Here is a 24,100-nt window from a genome sequence, read left to right on the forward strand (position 1 = left end):
CTAAATTGCACCGATGCCTGCCGACCACCCAGATAATTTGCGGTCACCCTTTTAAGACATGGGGGAAGGGTAGACCCTTCCAGGTCTTGCAGTAACGAGCCATGGTTGACCGTATCAAAAGCTTTTGATAGGTCTAGCGCAACGAGTACTGTTCTATGGTGGGGGTTTTGATATGAACCGCAATTTATCTGGGTGCTAATGGCATTTAGCGCGGTGGTGGTATGGAGTTTTCTAAAGCCATGCTGATGACAGGCTAGCGGCAAATTTGCTTTGAAGCAGGGGAGCAAAATGGCTTCAAGCGTCTTGGTTACTGGCGATAGGAGAGATATGGGGCGATATGACTCTCCTATGCTAGCTGGTGTCGCAGGCTTTAGTAGCGGGACCACCTTGGCCACTTTCCCTTTTTTCGGGGATGACAAAGGTGGAAAGAGACAGGTTGAAGACATGTGCTAAATATTTGAAACCCTCTTTTAAGCATCGGCATGGCTATGCCGTCTGGGCCCACTACTTTGGATGGTTTAGCATGACCGATGGCATCCTCAACCTCTTTGGCGGTAATGGTAATTGGAGACGCGCTGAATTTATGTTTATGTGCGTGTCTGTTGACCCTCCGTCTATCTTTGTCGACCGTAGAATGCATTATATATTGTCGGCAGAAAGCGCTCGCGCATTTTTTCGCATCCGACAGCACTTTATCGTCAAAGGCGATGGAAATTTTGTCATTGTGCTGAGACGGATTCGATAGGGACTTTACGGTGGACAAAAGCTTACCTAGACCGGCGGAGAGGTTACAACCGCTTAGGTGCTCCTCCGATTCGCCCGCATGTGTTCATCTACAAGCAATCTGTTAACAATATGAATGCCATTTCGAAGTGTTATATAGTGTAAACATTTTTGTATCATAAACTTTCTGTGCGTAAAAATCATAGATTTATTCAACATAAAATTTAAAAAAAATTTTTTCTCGAAAACAAAAAAAAACCATTCTTTTAAATTTGAAGGGTAGGTTAAGAACATATTCAAGTTTCTTTCAGATTTTTTTAAAGAGAACCGGTGCTATCCTTCATTACTTTACACTGAAAAAAAATTTTATTTTATTTTTCAATCATATTATTTTTCAAAATTTTGAGAACATAAAATTTTTTTATAAACTTCAATAATTTTAAAGACTTTTTGTAGTAAAAGATTTTTTTCTAAAATTAATAGTTTAAAAGATATTTTAACTCAAAGAAAAGCTTTCAAAAATTTTCAACTGTCAATAAAATCCAAATAATCAAAATTTTAAAAAAATATTTTCACACACTATTCTAGACGTCAAATACTACATGTGTTCCTAATTTGAAGAAAATCGGAGAGGTCGAACTATCTTTTCATCTGGAATGCCTCAGATGTAACAAATGCCATAGTTATAAGCTTTTTAAGAACCAATAAATCTTGAAAAAGAGTGTTGTTCTTGTTAAAATTCTTAAAATTTTCCGAGACTCTTTTTAGCCTAAATAAGCCCATCAAATTATTCCATGACGTGAACTATATTAGAAGAGTGCATGCCCGACGGTTGGAATCTAAGTGTTCTTTGCCCAGTCCACAAGAAGGGGGATACTGCAAAATGCACCAACTATCGTGAAATCAGCCTTCTCAATATCGCATATAAGGTCCTTTCAAGTGTATTGTGCGAAAGATTGAAGCTCACCGTGAACCGGCTGATTGGACCTTATCAGTGCGGCTTCAGACCTGGTAAATCTACCATCGACCAGATTTTCACAATATGCCAAATCTTGGAAAAAACCCGTGAAAAAAGAATCGACACACATCACCCCTTCGTCGACTTTAAAGCCGCGTTTGACAGCACGAAAAGGAGCTGCCTGTATGCCGCTATGTCTGAATTTGGTTTCCCCGCAAAACTTATACGGCTGTGCAAAATGACGTTGAGCAACACCATCAGCTCAGTCAGAATTGGGAAGGACCTCTCCGAGCCGTTCGAAACTAAACGAGGTTTCAGACAGGGTGACCCCCTATCGTGCGATTTCTTTGTTTTGATGCTGGAGAAAATTATACTAGCTGCAGAACTTAACCGCACTAAAAAAATATACTATAAAAGCGTGCAATTACTGGCATATGCTGATGACATTGATATCCACCCCTATTCTGCATTTCGATTACGTTCCCGTTCTACGCTCCGCTTTAATCGAAAATTGGTATTCTGCATTACGACGGAATCGTAAAGAGAAGAGGAAGAGCAAATGATTTTTCGAAATCAGCTGTTGGTACGGAATGTGTGAACATTGGAACAAAATAAATAAAAGAAAATTTGTAGAAAAACACTGAAAAACGTTTATATTTTATTATCCACGCCATTTTGTGCAAAAAAAGCAATACAATATATTGCCGCAGTGTTATATTTTTTTGAGTGAAGTGCTTTCATAATTGTAAGTGTGTTTTTGTCGTTCTTTTGGCCAATTCCCTGCCGTGGCCACCAAGTTTTGTTAAAACGGATTCCTGCACGAATATTGTTGACATTTTCTGAATTTTAAGGATGCCAATTTCATTGCACTGGCCTAAAATACTTTATAAAGGTTTATTTATTCTTTCCGCAAGGATTGTTTACGTTTTTGCTTCACCTTCCTCTACGCCGGCAGCTTATTTTGGCATATAACTGGACCCAACGAACAGACACAAATTATAGCTGTCTATTATAATAGAATCAATAGCCGCGGCATTATTTGTGGAGTTGGAAAGCAACGCATACAAAAATGGCCAGGCGAGAATGGAAAGGCATATATTGCGAGATTTGTGTAATCCATTTGAGATGAGTGACGAATTGTAAGAAATTTAACTTAAAAGCGGTAAAGTTTAATGACTTATTTTCTAGGTTCAAAAAAAACTTTCGACTTAACAAGGATGCTTTCAAGTATGTGTTAGATACTTTTGCGGGGCAAATACGTCCAAGGACTTCGACATCGGCATGTTGTTTTTGACTTGGAAACATATAAAAAACAATCATCATCAAGCCTTCTACGTTTCTTAACAAGTTTTACTTACATTTTTGTTAAAACTCTGTTATAAATTAATAACAAAATAAAAAGAAAATATTTTTCCGCCAACTAATTTGCAACTTAAGAAAAACGGAACTACGATCGAAATGCAGAATACAAAAAATTGAACGCTTCGAAGTTGGATCGAAAGAGATTGGAACACAGAATACCAAAATTGTCAAATCGAAAAAATTCCAATCCAAGTCGAAATGCAGAATAGGGCTGATCATCGGCCTAAACACCCGCGCTGTTAGCTCTGCTTACTCCAAACTGGAAAAAGAAGCGGTAAAGATGGGTTTGATGGTGAATGAGGACAAAACGAAGTACCTGCTGTCATCGAGCAAAGAGTCAGCGCATATGCGCCTTGGCAACCACGCTACTGTTGGCAGCCATAATTTCGAAATAGTAAAAGACTTCGTTTATTTGGGAACCAGCATCAACACTAGCAACAACATCAGCACTGAAATCCGGCGAAGAATCAATCTTGCCAATAAATGCTACTTTGGACTAGGTAGGCAATTGAAAAGTAAAGTCCTCTCTCGGCGAATGAAAATCATACTCTACAAGTCTCTTATCTTACCCGTCCTGCTATATGAGGCAGAAGCATGGACCATGACAACACCAGCCAACGCGATGGCGAGTACCGAAGAAGATTTAATGATGAGCTGTACAAGCTATACGCAGACATCAACATAGTCCAGCGAATTAAAACGCAGCGGCTGCGCTGACTAGGCCATGTTATGCGAATGAAAGATGATGCTCCGGCCAACACCGCCTATGTAAGCAGAGGTAGAGGGCGGCCCCCACTCCGTTGGAAGGACCAGGTGGAAAACGATTTAACTCCCTTGGTGTGACCAATTGGCGCCGGTTGGCGGAGCGAAGGAACGACTGGCGCGCCTTGTTGGACGGCCATAACCGTTTAGACGGTTAAGCGCCAATTAAGTAAGTAAGTAAGAACCATATTATTTATTTACTGAAAAAAAGTTTATTAAATGCTTTTCATTCGAACATGCCCGTGGCAACTAATATTTTTGATTATACAAAACAATCATTTACATAAATTTGTTTTTTGCCGGCCATTTGCAAATTTTTTGAATAAAAACACGTAAGTAATCGCCTTCAGGGCGAGTTTATTTACACGTCTACGCCGTGTGACGTGGAGTACAGAACTTCGGAGTTTTCATCATTTATGGATATTTCCGGAGTTCTGTACTCCACGTTACACGGTGCAGACGTGTAAATAAACTCGTCCTGAAGACGGTTACCGTTGAGTAACCAAAATATATTGGTAAAAAAGGAAAATACTTAGGTGTTTTTATTCAAAAAATTTGGCCTGGAGCCGACAAAAAACAAATTTATTTTATATATTTTATTTATTTCAGTCTATGGAATTTAAAGCCCTTACAGACTAGATAACAATTTTGAAATAAAATAGTAGTAGATATAATATAGATATAATATATAATAATAGTAGAGTACATTAGTTGAGTATAGACACAATAAAAATAAAAATTACAGGCTACAAAAGGATTGACCAGAACATTAACCAGTTTGAGAAGATATCAGTAAGTATTGCTTTAAAAGTAAACTTAGGAAAAGAAAAATCAATAGAAGAATCTGAGATGAGATTAATGTCCGTCATAGCTCTAAGCAAAGGTGCGTTTGAGGCATAGAGGGTTCGGACACAATCCGTATAGAAAATAGGTACATTACGTAGAGGCTTTATAGGGATATGGAATCGGAGATACTCAAGGAGACAAGGTGCATCAACTGCACCATTAATGATGTCATAAACAAACGTCAGCGATAAGACAGTTCTTCTGCATTCCAAGGACTCTAGATTGATAAGTGAACACCTGGCTTTATATGATGGAATCGGTTCAGAAAAGTTCAGCGAGCGCAGCACGAACCGAACAAACGGTTTTTGCACACATGCAAGCCTAGCAATGTGACATTCATGATGTGGCCTCCAAATAAAGCAGGCATACTCCAACTTCGAACGAACTATTGTAGAAAAGAATAATTTAAGTGTGTAGGGTTCCGTGAAGTTTGTGCAACAACGCTTAATAAAAGCCAAAACTGAATACGCCTTTGCAATAGTAGAATTCATATGGGTCTTGAAAAGAAAATGTCGAATTAAAGACAACACCTAAGTTCTTTATCGCATTAAGAGCGGAAAGTCGGGTACCATCAAGAGAGTAGGAATTGGGAATGTGGCCACGTGATTTGGAAAAGTTTACATGAAAGCATTTGCTAACATTTAGTGGCAGGTCATTGGCACTGCACCAGACAGCAACGTTATCTAAATCAGATTGAACCTTAATCACGTCAGCAGAGTTTGCGATGGTAGTGAAAATCTTTAGGTCATCAGCGTATAATAGAAAATTAGAGTGATGGAAGCAGGCGGGAATATCGTTTATAAAGACTACAAAAAGTAACGGGCCAAGTATGCTACCTAGAGGCACCCCAGAGGTGGCTGTGAATGGGTTGGTGGAGTTATTGTCTATAACCACAACACAGCTACGCTGGTGAAGGTACGATTTAATCCATGATAGAAACATCGAGTGGAAGCCCAAACGGGCCAATTTAGAAATCAGGATTGAATGGCTAACTTTATCAAATGCTTTTGAGAAATCGGTGTACACAGTATCAACTTGACAATGGTAATTAAAAGAAGATAGGCAAAAATCAGAGAAGACAGATAGGTTTGTTACGGTGGACCTACCGGCCATAAAACCATGCTGGCTTTCAATGATTAGAGGGTTAACAGCAAAGTACATTTTTTGTTTGACAATGTACTCGAATATTTTTGAAACAGATGATAATTTTGCAATGGGCCTGTAGTTTGCGACATTGTTCTTATTACCACACTTGAAAATCGTGATGTTGAAGGTTATCTTCCACGCTTCAATAAATTCGCCACACTCTAGGGATTTGATGGAAAATTAAAAGGAGTGGGAAAGCCAGTGATAAACCATTTGTCAAGAGGTTAGACGATAAGCCGTCAATATGAGTGTGGGTAGATGATTTAATGTTCTGGATTCCGTCGACCATATCTTCAATCGATATAGTCAGTGCACCAAAGTTAATGGGAAGAAGGCTGCAAAAAGGATAGCTGCTTCAGCTGGTGATGAATCATGCTCAGAGTTATAGATGACTGAGGACGGGATACTCGAGCAATGTTTTTTCTGAATCTACATACTTCCAGAACACCCTAGGATTTTCTTTAATTACAGATTCAAAATTACGAACATAGTTACCATGGAACCTCTTTCCTAACGCTTTGAAAAAAAACTTATTATAATTTGCATATATGCTAAGATAACGTGAGTTGTTTTATAAAACAGTACTAAGTGAATGTTAATTGTCTCAGCCTGTCAATTAGAACCTGGGCCCGAATTGTCACATACGTGATCGTATAACCCGTCACGTAAAAACTTGATTTCGGATTATGACATACGTGATCGTACGATCCGTCGCGTAAAATGTCACTTTTTTGGATTACTATATCCCTGCAAAAATCATTGGATCATGTGGTCCACTGGAGTACATGCATGTATGGAGTACTCGCTATGGACCAAGCGAGTGCTCCAAAATTAACTACAATTCATACAAAAAATATGGTCCAATTAACATTGCGATGTCCTAGGACTGGACCATATACTCCAGCTCCGCATTACATCAGAGTAATCCATGGAGTACCCACAGTCCAATAAACATCGTGTAGTGATTACAATCGTTAAAAACGAGCAATGATCGGCTTACAATATGTTCGTGTAGGAACATGAGTTGGTCCATTGCTGCATTACAGTGGAGTATAATGGTATGTACTCCAGTGGACATGATCCAATGATTTTTGCAGGGAATTGCACTCGATCGTTCGTATTGTTATTTGATTACAAACCGGTAACCGAAAGCAAGTACAAATATATAAATATACAAAAGTTTAATACAAATGTAAGAGAAAATGTAAGTTATTTCTCAAAATTTGTGTTTAAATTAATGTTGAAATATATTTTATTATTTAAGGACGAATTTTAACAAGCTAAACCCAAACCAAAAGGAGTGCATGGCGCAGTTTATGGCGGAACACCCGAACTTGGCGAAAAATAAATTTCCCAATTCCGCACAAGGTAGAGCAACGTCCAAAAGACTGTGGGAGGAGCTTTCCAAGCGTTTAAATGCTGACGGGCCACCAATCAAAGACGCCAAAATGTGGAGGAAGGTATATATATGTATATATATATAAAGTGCAACCAAGATACTTACAAATGTTTGCTCGTAGGTTTTCATGGATCAAAAATACCAGGCGAAGAAGAAGCTTTCCCACAACAAATTGTACAAAAGACAAACTGGAGGAGGTCCTTATAATGAAATTCCCATCAGTGCAACTGAGGAATTGATTATAGAGGCAGCCGGACTTGAGGTCGCAGTGGACGGGAATAGTACCGTTCGCACATTTCAATTCACCCGCCCAAAGAAGCAACACCGAAAAAAGTGATAGTGAGAGCAACAGTGATGGTGGAACAAGTAGCCATCAGCCAGCGCTTTGCATGGTCCTTCTAAGTCGGTTACTACCCCAACACCGCGTGTAACCTCTCGGTGCAATACTCCACGACGAGTAAGTAAGAGTGCCGAAAAATTGTCTTTGCTTCAACAAAATTTGAGTAGTGTCTGATTTTCAGCGCGATTTGGGGAAGATTGACCGATAGGTGCAGGTGCAGGAGAGGTTGTTGCAAGTGAAAGAAAAGTTGCTGACGATTGAGGAGAATCATCGACTGCATCAAGAATCACATGCACTTGATTTACAAATCAAAAATTTAGAATTAGAGTCTCTAGCAATAAGTGTAAATAGAAAAAGAAGAAATTAAAATTTTAGGTTAGCTTTAACAAGTTTGTATCTGAATTTTTTAAATTTTTTTTTTTATTTTAAGCAATTAAACGAACAGTCATTCCATTTATTTTATTTCTAATTTTAACATACATACTTAGCACTTAGTAAAAACAAAGTTTGTACCTGAACTTTTTTAATTTTTGTGATTTTAGCATTTAAACGAATAGTCATTTAATTTATTTTATCTCTATTTTTAACATACATACTTAGCACTTAGTAAAACCAATTAAATGATTTCATTTGCTTTTACAAATCGTTTTTTCTTAATGTTTACGTGGAATTAATTAGAGAGTGTTTTATTTGGTCTCTTATCGTTTGACCAATTGTGGTAAGATAGTTGGCTTCGCCTGGGTCAACATCGCTGATTTGGTCTGATTCATATCTTCGTATTTTGTAATGCTGTTAGTTGCGCTACTTGGTAAAGTTTACTATGGTCGTAATCAGGTCGACAATTACTTAAAGCGGTAAAGCGGTTGAGGGGGGGTCGACTGCTAATCATAGTGTACAAGTACAAGTGTGTTGACTTATCTGTCAAGCATTCTGACAGGCACTCGCTGGATTCGGAATGACAGCGAATTCAAAATGGATACCATTACCGAATGCGCCGAATGATTGAAAAATTGAAAAAGTCGATACGATTGGTAGTCAAAAATGTTGTCGTTGAGACCAAAAATGCGACTGTAGACCTGAGATTACCATCAGGTGAGCGAGGCTGTTTGTAGTTTTGACGTTTATTGCTTAGTGAACACACTTGTATAGGTACACTATGATCAGGTCGACAATTACTTAAAGTGGTAAAGCGGTTGAGGGGGGGTCGACTGCTAATACGCTACCAAAAATATCGAGAGAGGTGTCAAAAGACGCGTATTAATCTCGAGAACAATAATCCGATGGCGGAAAAGAAAAATTTTATCTATATCCGGAGATATTTGCAGTTTAAGTTGGCGATTTCCATGTGGTTGTTGTTGTGTTTGTACCCACCAAAAAAATTGTGCATCACCGTGGCGGTAGCCACGGTTAAACCACACTCGGACGTGGCATGGCGGGATTCAAGGGGTTGTGTAGCGCAATATATAGCTTCTCCAACCCAATTGTCAACCTCACCTTCGAGCGGCGAATCCCGTTTCACTAACAGACGAGGCTCTGGCGACCCCAAGCTCCTCATGGAACTTGGGGGTGGGGAGGGAGGGATGGCCTGAAGGTTTAATGTGGCCATATAAATCGTTCCCGAGATGGTCGGGCCAGCACCTTAATGGTGCTGTTACCGGAGCGTATCGGATATGTATCCGACAAAGGACCATCACATCGATAACACTCCCCAAAGCCTTCGGGGAGTAACCTAATCGCTACAACAACAACAACGTGGCGTGGCGTAGCCCAGGGTTTTTTTTTATAAGCGCGGCCGAAAGGTATTCTGCGCAAAAATACTATGGATTCGACCCCCGGTTTCGGAGGTACCCGCGGGTCTTTTTTCGGTTTTTCGTTAATCTTTTGAACGTGTTAATATTTTTATTTTCCGCCTTCGGATTATTAATACTGATGTCAAGACGCGTCGTTTGACACCTCTCTCGATATTTTTGGTAGCGTATTAGCAGTCGAGGTAATAGTCTAGTTGAGGGGTCGACTGCTAATACGCTACCAAAAATATCGAGTGTGGTGTCAAAAGACGCGTATTAATCTCGAGAACAATAATCCGAAGGCGGAAAAGAAAAATTTCATCCCTGTCCGGAGATATTTGCAGTTTAAGTTGGCGATTTCCATGTGGTTGTTGTTGTGTTTTACCCACAAAAAAAATTGTGCATCACCGTGGCGCGGCCGAAGGCCGCCAACGCAGAAAGGTGTTCTGCGCAAAAATACTATGGATCCGACCCCCGGTTTCGGAGGTACCCGTGGGTCTTTTTTCGGTTTTTCGTTAATATCTTTTGAACGCGTTAAAATTTTTATTTTCCGCCATCGGGTTATTAATACCGATGTCAAGACGCGTCGCTTGACACCTCTCTCGATAATTTTGGTAGCGTATTAGCAGTCGACCCCTCAACTAGACTATTACCCAGTCGACCCCTCAACTAGACTATTGCCGCATCAAATTATTTGTATTTCTATCACCAAATATCTCTTCAAAATCAGCTAATTTGAACTGCTCTTCGCAGTTCCTCCTTTATACATCAAATTCCAACGAACTCGAATACATAAGATTTTTGGTTTCCTTTTACTGCCAACGCGACCGGAAAATCGTTATTAATTGCTTCAACTTTATTAAAAGCGAAAAAATATTCAGAAACACACTCAAGGAATTGCAACGAGAATGCAAAAGTTCCTCTTTTTTCAATAATTTTTACTTTGTGTATCGAGAGAGGTGTCAAACGACGCGTCTTGACATCAGTATTAATAATCCGGAGGCGGAAAATAGAAATTTTAACGCGTTCAAAAGATATTAACGAAAAACCGAAAAAAGACCCGCGGGTACCTCCGAAACCGGGGGTCGGATCCATAGTATTTTTGCGCAGAACACCTTTCTGCATTGGCGGCCTTCGGCCGCGATTATAAAAAATAACCCTGGGCTACGCCATGCCAAGTCCGGGTGTGTGGTATAACCGTGGCTACCGCCACGGTGATGCACCATTTTTTTTGGGGGTACAACACAACAACAACCACATGGAAATCGCCAACTTCAAATGCAAATATCTCCGGACAGAGATAAAATTTTGGTAATAGTCTAGTTGAGGGGTCGACTGCTAATACGCTACCAAGAGAGGTGTCAAACGACGCGTATTAATCTCGAGAACAATAATCCGATGGCGGAAAAGAAAAAATTTATCTCTGTCCGGAGATATTTGCATTTGAAGTTGGCGATTTCCATGTGGTTGTTGTTGTATTCGTACCCCCAAAAAAAATTGTGCATCACCGTGGCGGTAGCCACGGTTATACCACACACCCGGACTTGGCATGGCGTAGCCCAGGATTATTTTTTATAATCGCGGCCGAAGGCCGCCAACGCAGAAAGGTGTTCTGCGCAAAAATACTATGGATCCGACCCCCGGTTTCGGAGGTACCCGCGGGTCTTTTTTCGGTTTTTCGTTAATATCTTTTGAACGCGTTAATATTTTTATTTTCCGCCTTCGGATTATTAATACTGGTGTCAAGACGCGTCGTTTGACACCTCTCTCGATATTTTTGGTAGCGTATTAGCAGTCGACCCCTCAACTAGACTATTACCAAATATCTTTTTACAAAATATGCACATATATTGAAATTTAAATGCAATTAAGTAGCTTCTTTTTACGTATACAGCAACAAAGTTTACTTACATTAACACAACTCCAAAGAAAATTATTAAATGAAGCAAACTTCACCACACAAATTAAATGCGAGGACAATCAGCAATTCGTTTCCAGGAATGGGTCTTAAAGTTCATTCAATTGTAAACATTGGTTCATTCGATTGTAAACAAACTTCATTCGTTTCCAAGAATGGGTCTTGAAGATCAGAGTTGCGTAAACCGCGCAAAAAAAATTCCAAGAAAATCGGTGCGTTTTCATTATTTTTCATTTCAAGTGTATTCAACTACATAAGCGGATCAAAAATTTGTAAAAAAGGTACAAGAAATAACAAAATTAAATGAGCTGTTATATTAACGCACGAAAAGAGATAAGTACATTTTATCTTAGCTGTCAAAAAATTTAATTTCACGTGTTGTCACGGAAAAATTTTTAACGGGTAAAATAAGCTTTTTTTGTATTTGCGATCCTGAAAAAATTCGAGTTTTTTGATATCCCTTTTGACAATCTTGAGTAAGTTTTCGGTGAAAATCATAAATTAAACCTTTACCATGTAAAATACCCCAAAGTTATTCCGAAATGCCCAAATTTGATTTTGAGGGTGATGGCATCTATGGTCAATGTTTCAGAATGTCAATATATGAGAAGTTTCATATCATGTCATCATTGACAATCAGTGATGATAATCATGGTATATTTCATAGATTAAATTGATACGAATCTTTTGTTTACGCTCTCATATTTTCGCTCTCACGAGGGATTTATCTTCTAGTTGTTGCTGGCAACAATCACAGATAAATCCCTCGCGCCAGCTGAAGCGGGTGCCAGAACAAAAAATGTGCCAGCCAAAACGAAAAACGTGCCAAAAATTTTGGTAAACTTTAGTTTGACCTACAACTGTAGAATAGCGTTCAAAAATTATGGGAAAAAGGATAAAAATACTTGTTTTAGTGTAAGTATTATTAGTTCGAAGGCGGAGGGTAGATATTATTTCCCATTCAAAAGTTATCACTAAAAACAGGTTTTGTAAATATGAACTCCCGATGCAACCTGTCCATTTTGATCACAGAACCTGGAACGCCAGACATGTAGGATAAGCCCTATTAATTAAATAATGTTAACTATTATATCATAGGTCCGATTTACTGAAATTTCAAAAGAATATATGGTTTTCACTGCGAGTTAAATGCGTTACAATATTTGACTAATTAATTTAATGGAAATGTTAGTTTTACTTAGATTTATTTATATTTAACTCTAACTAGTCGTATTATTGTAAAATAACTTTAAGGAAATAAATATTTTATGACTATCATTTTATTAAATGATTGAAACTATAATCGCCGAAATGTATGTCAAAAATCCCCATTTTCAGATCTATTCATTTTTGTTTGGAGTGGCATCATTGATAAATGTTATAAAAAATGTGCATTTTGACAGCGCTCTCTCGAAACAAAGAGTTGCACACCCATTCATCTATGGTATATTTGTACTTTTTTGGTAAATTTCGCTTCCCGAAAGTACGTTGGTACTACATTGACATATTTGGTACATATTTGTAAAATACAGCAATACACTTCAAGTCATTTGCAAAGCAGCTCTGAATGTACAAAAAAATTTTAATTTTTTCGAAGAAAATATTTAGTCAAGTTGTTTTGTTGCCAAGCACAATTTGCCATTTACAATTATGGATCATTTAAATATGCTTATGACAAATAGCATAACTGATTCTAAAATTGTGAACAAATTTTGCATCAATAGAATTAATGCACAGAAAATAATAACTCAAATAACAGGGCCAGACAATTATAAATCCATAATTGCATTTTGTCAGAAGAATTATTACTCTCTAATAATAGATGAAACGACTGATATATGTATATATATCAAAAAATGTGGCAGTTTCGATTCGAATTTTTGATAAAGAGTACATCGATAGATTTTTTGCTTTCTAGACAAGCAGTCATATATAGAATTCTTGAGCAATGGGATGCCCTCAAGTATTATTTTAATCTTTACGTATTTGAAAATAAAAGCAGTAATCAATATATTAATCTAATGTCTGAAAATTTTCAAAGTCCTATTTATAAAGTATATTTTACATTTCTTTCTTATATTTTGAATGAAATAAATAATGTGAATATAGAAATGCAGTCCGAAGATATTGGCATACATTTACTTATTGCCAAATTAAAAATTTTATAAAAAAATCATATATAGACTCCAGTCCTATTTGGATGTTAAATATTGATTCAGGCGAAAATCACTTAACCCCAGATGAAGTTTACTGCGATGTTAATGTGGATATTATTCTATCAAACAACCTTTTCGAAAAAGATGACGTACACATATTTAAGAGCTGTGCTACACAATTTTATATACAATTTTGTAGTACTTTATTAAAGAAAGTAAATTTGAATGATAGAACTTTGTTGTGGGCTGCAAAGCTTTCACCAGAAAGTATTTTAAGCGGTGAAACAAATAGTATTGTGCCTTTAGTTATGGACTTGTTTCCGAAATCTGCATTTCATAAAATAGGGAAAATTAATTCTGAATTTAGCGCTTTAGCAGAGCATGAGAGCCTTAAGAAATTAAAGAATTTAAATATTTGGGGCTTTTGGGAAGAATTAATATCAGTTAAAAATAAATTTAATACGCCAATGTTTTCCAGTATTTATAGAATAATTCAAGATATAGTGTTCATTCCACATTCATCCACAAACGTAGAAAGGATATTTTCTATACAAAATTTAATTAAAACTAAGTGTAGAAATAGAATTCAAACAAACACAGTTTCGAATTTAATAAAAATTAAAAACTTGATGAAATCAACTAACAATGGTTGTCATAGTATAGATACGAAAAAAAGCTTTTTGTCAACTGAGGTATTTATAGAACTCAAAGAAGAAGAACTGTTAATGTAGTGATTAAAACATGTAGCTAAAATGTTTTTATGAAATGTTTTTGCATTGAATGTAGCTGTTATTTTTTTAAATATTAATTGTATGTTCCTTACTGGTACTCAATAAAGAAATGTTTTTATATATGTACATAATTGTACGCTTCAATCGAAAAACTTCTTTTATTATTTTTACTGGAAAAGTATTTCTTCATAAATCATATTTCCCTGTTATAGTACCTTTAATTTGTGTTAGAAAGTTTCCCGACTAAAAACAGTTTTTGGATAAAGAAGCAGAATATAGCTCTAGTTTGGTTCAAATTCACATCCGAAGACTTTTGGTAAATTTTTCGATGATTTGGTACATTTTTTTTTCCTCATTTGATACAGAATGAAAAAATCCATTTATCATCCCCGATGACAATTCTGATTTTTTCACCATGCTTAGTTTGTTAAAGGAGGTGACACAATGACATTTTTCATATAGATGCTTTTAACACAAGCTTATGCATTCCAATAACATCGCCACAATCAACCAAGATGTAGCGTTTGTAATTATGAAGGAACTTCAGACTTGGCAATTGAACTTTATTACGCCTTGCCCATTCACATACAAAATTTCGCGAAGCACTGTTGTAAACATTCTCCTTATACAACAAAAATACTTACTAACATATTTTGTGTCGTATTCGATTGTTATATTGCAGTTTTTAATTGTGAAAAATGTTAGAAAATTTACCAACTAGTGGGAAAAATAATTTCACTTGTAAAGTGTGCCAACACCCTTAGCCAAAGCAATTGTCAAATTCTTCTTCTTATGATTTGCTTGGAACAAAATTGGGTAGTTGGCTACTTTTCAATATCAGATTGCGCTAGTGTCGCTCATTCTACCATTCTCTATAAAAATACATGCAATCTACTCATAATGCATAAGCATGTGTTAAACTCATCTATATTGTAACGAATTTTACTTGCAAATCCTCTTATTTGCAATCCTCTGCTAAGTTCGAATCACTAAACTGTTGAATAAATAACTCTAATATTGAATAATGTAAAAATGGCCTTTATTAAAGTACTTCACAATGACACTTATACTTTGCTACTCGCTGGCTTAATAACCAAACTGATTGATAACTCAAATTGAACTCTACTATTGGCCGCCAGATCGCGTGCTTAATCAATAACTGATTGATTGCTCAACTCAAACTGAATTACTTCTTACTCGCCTGCCCCGCTTTTATATTTTACGCTGCATACTTCTAGGCTCTTCGATTTCCAGAAGTTACTAGTTAGTTTCGGCTACAAAATCGCCAGCCACAACTACGTGCACAAATTATTGCTCTCTCTTGTGACAACTCAGATAAGATATATGCATGTGTTTGTGCATTGCCGCTCCGCTGCTCGTATACGTACATATGTGTAGACGCAATTATTTATTCGTTTATGTAGATACATAATGATTGAATTATTGATGTGAATGTTTGTAGTTTACAGTCTCTCGCGCATACATAGGCGTATAAGTAAATGCATCTGTGTGTGACATCTTTCGGCTGCCTTATATATGTGTATACATGATTTGATTATTGACGTAAATACTGCTTATCGTGGCCTTGGCATCGCCTTAGTGATGGTATAACTTAGTGATGTTAAAATCCGTGACACTGCCCTCCACCTAAGTCTGATCGTCCCGATCAGACAAATCTCTCGATCTAAACGCTGCTAGCATCGCCATATGTACCACTCTTCTACTCCGTGGTTTCTCAATGCTTTGTATGCGGTAGATGATATCACTGATCTTCTTCGCAACCTTGTACGGGCCTTCCCAACTGCACCGAAATTTGGATGGAACACCTTTCCGCCGGTGAGGGTTGTATAACAGTACCAAATTTCCCTCCTGGAAACCTTCCGAATTATTTTCCTTGTCGTACCTGTGTTTCATCTTACTACTCATTATCCTCGATCGTTCCCTCGCACTCTGTTGCTTGGCCAATGAAGAACTACTTCGCAGAGCTTGCGCTGGACGGATTTGCTTTGCATAATCAGTATCGTTCCGACGCTTCACAACAGTAGTGTGCCTTGGCTTGAAACCACCCTTGCATTCTTTCTTCGTTTTAGTACGTCCGTTAGGGCTTTTCAATGCCAGTGTTTCTCTCACAGGTACTTTTGATTTTGATTTATTTGGCCCATTCGATCTATCAACCTTTACCTTTGAATTTCGTGGCCTTCGTCGAGTATTCTCCACCAGTACCCGATTACTGCTGAACCCTTTTTCCAAACTAAAGTTAAGTGGCACATCTTGGTTCTCATAACGCATCACCCTTCTCTGCATATCGATCTTGATGTCATGGTCAACCAAGAAATCCACTCCCAATATAATTTCATCAACAATCTCCGCCACAACAAATTTGTGTAGAACCATGACCTTACCAATCAATACTTCACATATCACTTCTCCCTGAACTTGGTTATACTCGCCAGTGACCGTAATCAACTTTGCTCCAGGTAACGGTTTTACTCTCCTGTTGACCAAGTCAGATCGGATCAAGGAATGAGATGCGCCCGTATCTACAGTCAGTACTCGTTCTTTGCCATCCACATTCCCTCTGACGGTAAGACTGCTCGATTTTCTACCAATTTGCGACACAGATATCACAGGACATTCAATAGCTGGATCTAGCTCTCTACCTCTTACTCGCTCTTGCTCATCTCCTCCAGCTTTGCGTTTACGGCCACCCACATTGTTGGAACTGTTAGGGTTGGTGTTGCAATAACGCGCAATATGCCCCCTGGCATTTGACTGCATCATTATTCTTCTGCTGCATACCCTTCAAAGCTTCCAAAATTGCGTCTACCCAGTCTGGCTTTTCCACTTCCACGCGATGAGCTTTGTACGCTGGCTTACTCAAAAGTGAGGCTGTTTCCTGAGTCAGTGCATGCAATACCGTTTCAGCAAACGTTAGTTTTGGATTCGCATATGTAGCCCGCTTCGTTTCCACATCTCGTATGCCATTTATGAAGCTCTGGATTTTTACCCTTTCAGTGTATTCCACGGGTGCGTCTGCATTTTCAAGATGAGCCAATCTTTCAATATCTGAAGCAAACTCCTGCAATGTCTCATTTGCTTTTTGGTAGCGGTTTTGCAACTCAATTTGGAATATCTGTTTCCTATGCTCGCTTCCGTAACGTCTCTCTAAAGCGCTCATCAATGTTTCGTAGTGGTTCCGCTCGTACTCTGGGATGGTCTGTAAGATTTCGGCGGCAGGCCCTTTCAGTGCCACGAACAGAGCTGCAACTTTATCTTCAGAATTCCATTGGTTCACTGCTGCGGTCTTCTCAAACTGTAGCTTAAAGACCTGAAAAGGAACAGAACCGTCAAAGGATGGTGTCTTTACCTTTGGATTACTCGCTGAAACAGCTGGGCGGTTTAGTTGTAACTGCTCCATACGACCTTTTAACGCTTTTATTTCGGCATCAATTTTGTCCTCGAGTTGTAAAATTTTTGCATCCTGCTCTTCCAGTTTCACAAAGAGCTGCGATGATACCTGTTCCGAAATTTGTGCCGACATTTCAGATATACGTGCCTCTTGCGCTTCCAGTTGAGATGCCAAATATGTCTTCTGTTCTTCCAATTGTGATGTTATACGGGTTTCCTGCGATTCCAGTTGGGATACCATATACGCCTTCTGTTCTTCAAGTTGTGAAGAAATTTGTGTTTCCTGTGCTTCAATCTTCGATGTTATTCGGTTCTCCTGCTCTTCCATCTTGGATGTTATACGGTTCTCCTGCGATTCCATATATGTTTGCTGTTCTGCCAGTTGAGATGACACTGTCGATGTTTGAGCAGATATTGCAGCTAAAATCATGTTCAAGTCTGTACTGGTAACCGTCTGCGATGTTTCGTTTTTCTCTTCAATTTTTGTTGTCTCCTCACCATCAAGATGAAAGACATGCTCTTCCACATCAATTCCTTCTGCTTCCATTGCCTCTCGTAGCCGTGCCTGAAGTTCAAGTTTAACGCCGCTTGTATTCAATCCACGGCTCTCCAACTCCTTCTTCAGTTGCTGGATCTTCAATTCACTGAACTTTGCCATGTCCTTGTTGTCCTTTGGAATTTATTCAACAATTCCTCTTCTGACACCATTTGTAACGAATTTTACTTGCAAATCCTCTTATTTGCAATCCTCTGCTAAGTTCGAATCACTAAACTGTTGAATAAATAACTCCAATATTGAATAATGTAAAAATGGCCTTTATTAAAGTACTTCACAATGACACTCATGGAGTCATTGGTGCTGTATGTCGTATCGCTGTATCCGTATCCCTAACGTAATCAGCTGTTTATTGTTACGACGGTAAACCAAAACCCAATTGGTTGGCTACGATACGGTTACGACCTTAGCGGCACCAATAATCGATTGCATTGATTCTCATAAGGTTGGTTGAATCAGCTGTTAAAAGGTTACCGATAAAGCACCAATGTCTCCAGCTTAAGCTGGAGTCATTCGTGCCGTATGTCGTATCGCTGTATCCGTATCCCTAACGTAATCAGCTGTTTATCGTTACGACGGTAAACCAAAACCCAATTGGTTGGCTACGATACGGTTACGACCTTAGCGGCCCCAATAATCGATTGCATTGATTCTCATAAGGTTGGTCGAATCAGCTGTTATAAGGTTACCGATAAAGCACCAATGTCTCCAGCTTTATACTTTGCTACTCGCTGGCTTAATAACCAAACTGATTGATAACTCAAATTGAACTCTACTATTGGCCGCCAGATCGCGTGCTTAATCAATAACTGATTGATTGCTCAACTCAAACTGAATTACTTCTTACTCGCCTGCCCCGCTTTTATAGTTTACGCTGCATACTTCTAGGCTCTTCGATTTCCAGAAGTTACTGGTTAGTTTCGGCTACAAAATCGCCAGCCACAACTACGTGCACAAATTATTGCTCTCTCTTGTGACAACTCAGATAAGATATATGCATGTGTTTGTGCATTGCCGCTCCGCTGCTCGTATACGTACATATGTGTAGACGCAATTATTTATTCGTTTATGTAGATATATAATGATTGAATTATTGATGTGAATGTTTGTAGTTTACAGTCTCTCGCGCATATCTAATACTGTTTTCACACAGAAACTTAATGATCTCATTTCACCTGCTAATGAAATCGTAAATTTTTTGCTTTCACACAGAAGTAACTGCTCGATTAGTATGAAGGATGAGACAGACAATCAAGGTGGAACGATACAAGGTGGGAGCATGGTGACATACCTACAAACAAACAAAATTCCATGTACTTGTAAATTCGATGGACAAATGTCAAAATCGTACTGCGCCGGTAGTTGATGTATCAAATCAAATAAAAAAGGTTATAATCAGCTGTTCGATGCGGCCACCTTGTATCGTTCCGCCATGCAGACAATGACATTTGCTTTGACAAATGACATTTTTAAGCACTGAACACACCAAAAACTAAGAAGCGGACACGGAAGCGGAACGCTGCCAACAGAGTTGCATTGTGCTTTTGACTTCATTAGGCATTCGATTAGCTACTAATGAAATAATAATAGATTCGAATTTTGTAGGGAAGATTGAGCTCAATAAGCGTCTTAATGTAGAAAATTGCCTTTATTATTCAATAAGCCGTCTGTGTGAAAATAGTATAAAAATCTCTTCTGAGGTTATCGCGCCTCACATTTATTTATAATTTTTTTATTTTGTGATTTGTTTCTATTTTAGCCGTGGGGCGATGTCGGCAAACGTGGCAGGGGTTGCTGCAGTGAATTTTTTCTTTAAAGTATAAAAGAAGAAAAAACTATAAATTTACATAGTACATTACAAAATACAAGAACCACAACACAATGTGTAGTTGCCTTTTGCTCCTGTTAGAAGTATAATGTTAAATATCAGCCTTGGGACAATAGTTATTTAGTTCAAAACGCTTCTTTTAGTACCTCTCCGGACATCTGGACATCTTAACTTATGACCGCTTTGTAAGCATCAGTACTCTAGTTTGGTTTTAAGTGCAATATGTCATAAAATTTTACTCTTTTAGTTAAATTTTATGGAGCGATTCGGGAAAAAATTTGAAAATAACAGGCACCCTATTATGTGTACATATTCGTTGAATGCTACCTACTCTCACAGTATTGATCCTGATCGTTCCAATGAGATTTGATCGAGATTCAGTGCTCTACCTACTTATGTAAATCCGGGAAATATTGTGTTGGGTAATTTTCTTTACATTTTTAATATGTCTGGCAGGGTTACGCACAGGGTTGCAAAGATTCAATACCAGATGGCGCGCTGCAGTTATATCTACACTTGACTTCCGCTTGTTAAATTTGTTTGCTTCTAGCAAAGACCATAGTACAGGTCTACAAGTAGGATATATAACAGCACGCACATACACAGTCATGCTCACCTGATAAAATGCTTGTTCTTGTTCTTTTTTTTTGTGGATGCTATTTGGCACTGTTGTACTTCTTAGGTCCAAGAAAAGTGTAGTAGCTGCTAACGAAAACTGCCTAAAATTTTTATCGTACAATTACAAAGAAATGCCCTTATTTACTTTCAAATGAGCACTGAATTACATCCCTCTTTAAAATCCATATGTTTTGGACAATTTTAATTAACAAATTGTGATACTTTATTACCGGGGACGATTGCTAAAACACGACCAAAACCGTCGGGGGAGGTATTAATAGACGCGTTTTTGCCTAGCTTCCAATAATTCGAATACTTTTTCGCCTTTGGACTATTGATAACAGAACAAGACGCGTCTTTTCATTTCTCTTTCCACATTTTTGGACGGGTTATTGCAGTCAACCTCGGTTTCAAACTGTTTTTCGCGGAAAAATTTTTGAACGAGTAGAAAAACTTAGCACCCGTGTTTGTATTCTTAATACTGGAATAACTACGCGTCCTTAGCTATCCCAATTCAAGACTTTTGTAAAATTTTCTGTAGGACCCATATAGGTGCACTACATTTTCATACTAAATTCGTTCAAAAAATTTACCATAACAGCAACCCATATCTGATATTCCGCTCCTTTTTTTGTTTCCCTGCGTCGCTTCCAACGACAGCAACCCTGGTAATTTTGACATTTCGTTCAGTGTCAAACGCATGTTCAACGCAGGTTCCACTGAGTTCCAAAATAGTTTGACACTGACCGAAATGTCAAACTGCAATGTGCTAGAAAAGGAAAGGAATTGCTTCCTTCTCATACATATCATACTTGTAAACCTGTACTATGGCAAAGAGCATTGTGGACAAAACATTGTGGATTATATTATGATCAGACTTACTCGTTTAACGGCTCATTCTTGTTTTATGAGTAAAACAAGTTGAAAACACGTGTTTTCGCCTTGTAAAATCTGTCAATAAAATAAGTTGAAAACACTTGTTTTCGCCGAAATTTAGATTGAAAACAAGTTGAAACCATTGTCGGCACTAGAACTTATCGTTAATAATCGATAAACCTGTTGTCCCATAACTAATATGTAATTGTGTTTTGAGTGTTAAACTTGTTTGCGGGTGATAAATTAATTAAACATATTTGAACTACAATGGAGAAAAAACAATATAAAAAAAGAAATCAATGGGGAGAGGGAACTGAAACTGTTCTTATAGATATATGGTGAACTAAGGTAGGAGAGCTTCGAGGTGTACGAAAAAATAGCCACATTGTGGAGCAAATGGCTATGGAATTGGAACAACTTGGAGTTGTGTACACTCCAGCTGAAATAAAAAGCAAAATTGTTATGGTAACGCATTTACTATGGAAGCAGTAAGGAAGGCGGTCGGCATGATGTGGTGGTGCACAGTGGCTAGTCATTGTCGGCTGGGGCGGGTCCTTGCCAACCTTACTGTTCCTGCGCCATAAACAGAAAAAATGGTCATATCATGCCTATCAAAACGAGCAGCTGTCGAATTCAAAACAAACTGACAGAAGCGCAGAGACCGACTCAAAACGCTTATAATTCAAACTAAAACAACATCCGGCTGAACCGGATGTCACGGACAGACCGTTAACATTCAAAATTGCTGGTAAGTATAAATATGCCAAAGGCTCAAAAGAAATAAAAAGCCATATTTGATGTTCACGCTAACTAGCGAATGCAAAACTACTGATACCAGAAAAGAATTTAAATTTAAGTTCCTTTCTTCTCTTTCCCTAGTTTTGCTTATTAATTAAAAATTTCCTCCTTATTTCAATTCATTCTCCCCTTCTTTCGTTCTTATCCAGTTAAGTGAGGGTAGTTTTAATTAAAATTATCTCTACCCTTGGCTTGTTTAACATAGTCAGACCTGCCTTATTTTAAACTATTTTAAACTTAAGTTTCTAGTTATTTTCCCTCCTTTCAGTTTAAATTTATTAACTTAAATAATTTTGCTTTTCTCATTTCCGACCTATCTGCAACTTTAGTTTCCTACTTCCTAATTTACGATTATCTAATTAGATTGTGTTCAATTAAGTTAAGTATACTTTTCTCATATCAGCAGGTTTCCAAGCTGATTAAAATTTTCATTTGCATGTGCTACAATAAACTGCATTCGAACATTTTCCAAAATGTGTTGAAATTCTTTTAAACATTTCTAAAATTAGTTGAAATTCTTTTAAACATTTCCAAAATTAGTTGAAATTCTTTCAAATCTTTCCGAAATGGGAATTCGGAACAAAATTCATATTTGAAAGCTTTAGAAATGTGAAAATGTACTAATATTTAGCATATTTACTAACTTTTTTTCTTTTCGGCAAATTTAACAACAATATTTAGCAGTAAGAAAACGCAAAACAAATGTATGTAAATAAATAAATCAACTGGAACTGTGCTCTAGTAGAGTTAAGACTGTAGCATCCTAAATGCGTTAACGCGGCGCCCCTATGTATATTCGGCCCTTTTATTTGTATTTTTATTTTTCAGCCTTTTTTTTTTCCGAGTTTGATTTTAACAGTTAGTAACCGGTCATCTCCGGTTCGGTAATTTTTTTTTGCGTCAATTTCTTTTTGCGGTTAATTTTTATTTGAATTTTTAAATTTTGAATGTCAACGGTCTGTCCGTGACATTCGGTTCGGCCGGATGTAGTTTTATTTTGAATTTATAAGCGTTTTGAGTCGGTCTCTGCGCTTCTGTCGGTTTTATTTGAATTTGACAGCTGCTGAGTTTGAAAGGCATGATAGGAACATTTCTCTGTTTATGGCGCAGGAACAGTAAGGTTGGCAAGGACCCGCCCCAGCCGACAATGACTAGCCACTGTGCACCAACACATCATGCCGACCGCCTTCCTTACTGCTTCCACGGTAGATGCGATACCATAACAAAATGCATAACCTGACGTCCAGATACAGGTGAGTTGGTAGTCTTAATACTTGGCAAGATTTTTTTATAATTTTATTTATTAACAAAGGAAGGAGAAGGCACAAATTGGACCATCTGGTGGCGCACCTTCAAGTTGGCCACTGTATGCACAAATGCACCAGATTTTGGCACCTTTCAAAAGTTATAATCCTGAAGGGCTTGTTCAGGACAGCATTTATGGTGAGATATTTTATATTTATTAAGTGAATTTTAGTACAAGTTTACTCAAGTTATCGTGTTTACTCAAGTTATCGTGAACACGGACAGACGGACGGACGGAGACAGGGCTCAAATGATTTCTATTTGGACGTTGATAATTTTGATATTTAGCTTGGGGCTTCCCAAGACAGCTGGTTCCATTCACCGGAGCCACTCGGGATTTTTTTCCCGACCAAAGGCTGTCATTTCAGTGTAACCCCATTTCATTTATTACGTCCCTCCAATAACGCCCCGCAGATCACGCTTAAGAGTACTAAATAATAAAATTAATGATTTATACAATTTAACCCCTAATTAAATTTTAAAATAAATTATAATTTTATTTCTTTAATTTATAATATCAAGAAGAATTTCCGAGCTCTAGGCCACACATCTATATTAGTAATAAAAATGCAATTGATTATAC

The sequence above is a fragment of the Eurosta solidaginis genome, chromosome 1 (genome assembly GCF_040869045.1).
Source record: "Eurosta solidaginis isolate ZX-2024a chromosome 1, ASM4086904v1, whole genome shotgun sequence".
In the NCBI taxonomy this organism is placed as follows: domain Eukaryota; kingdom Metazoa; phylum Arthropoda; class Insecta; order Diptera; family Tephritidae; genus Eurosta; species Eurosta solidaginis.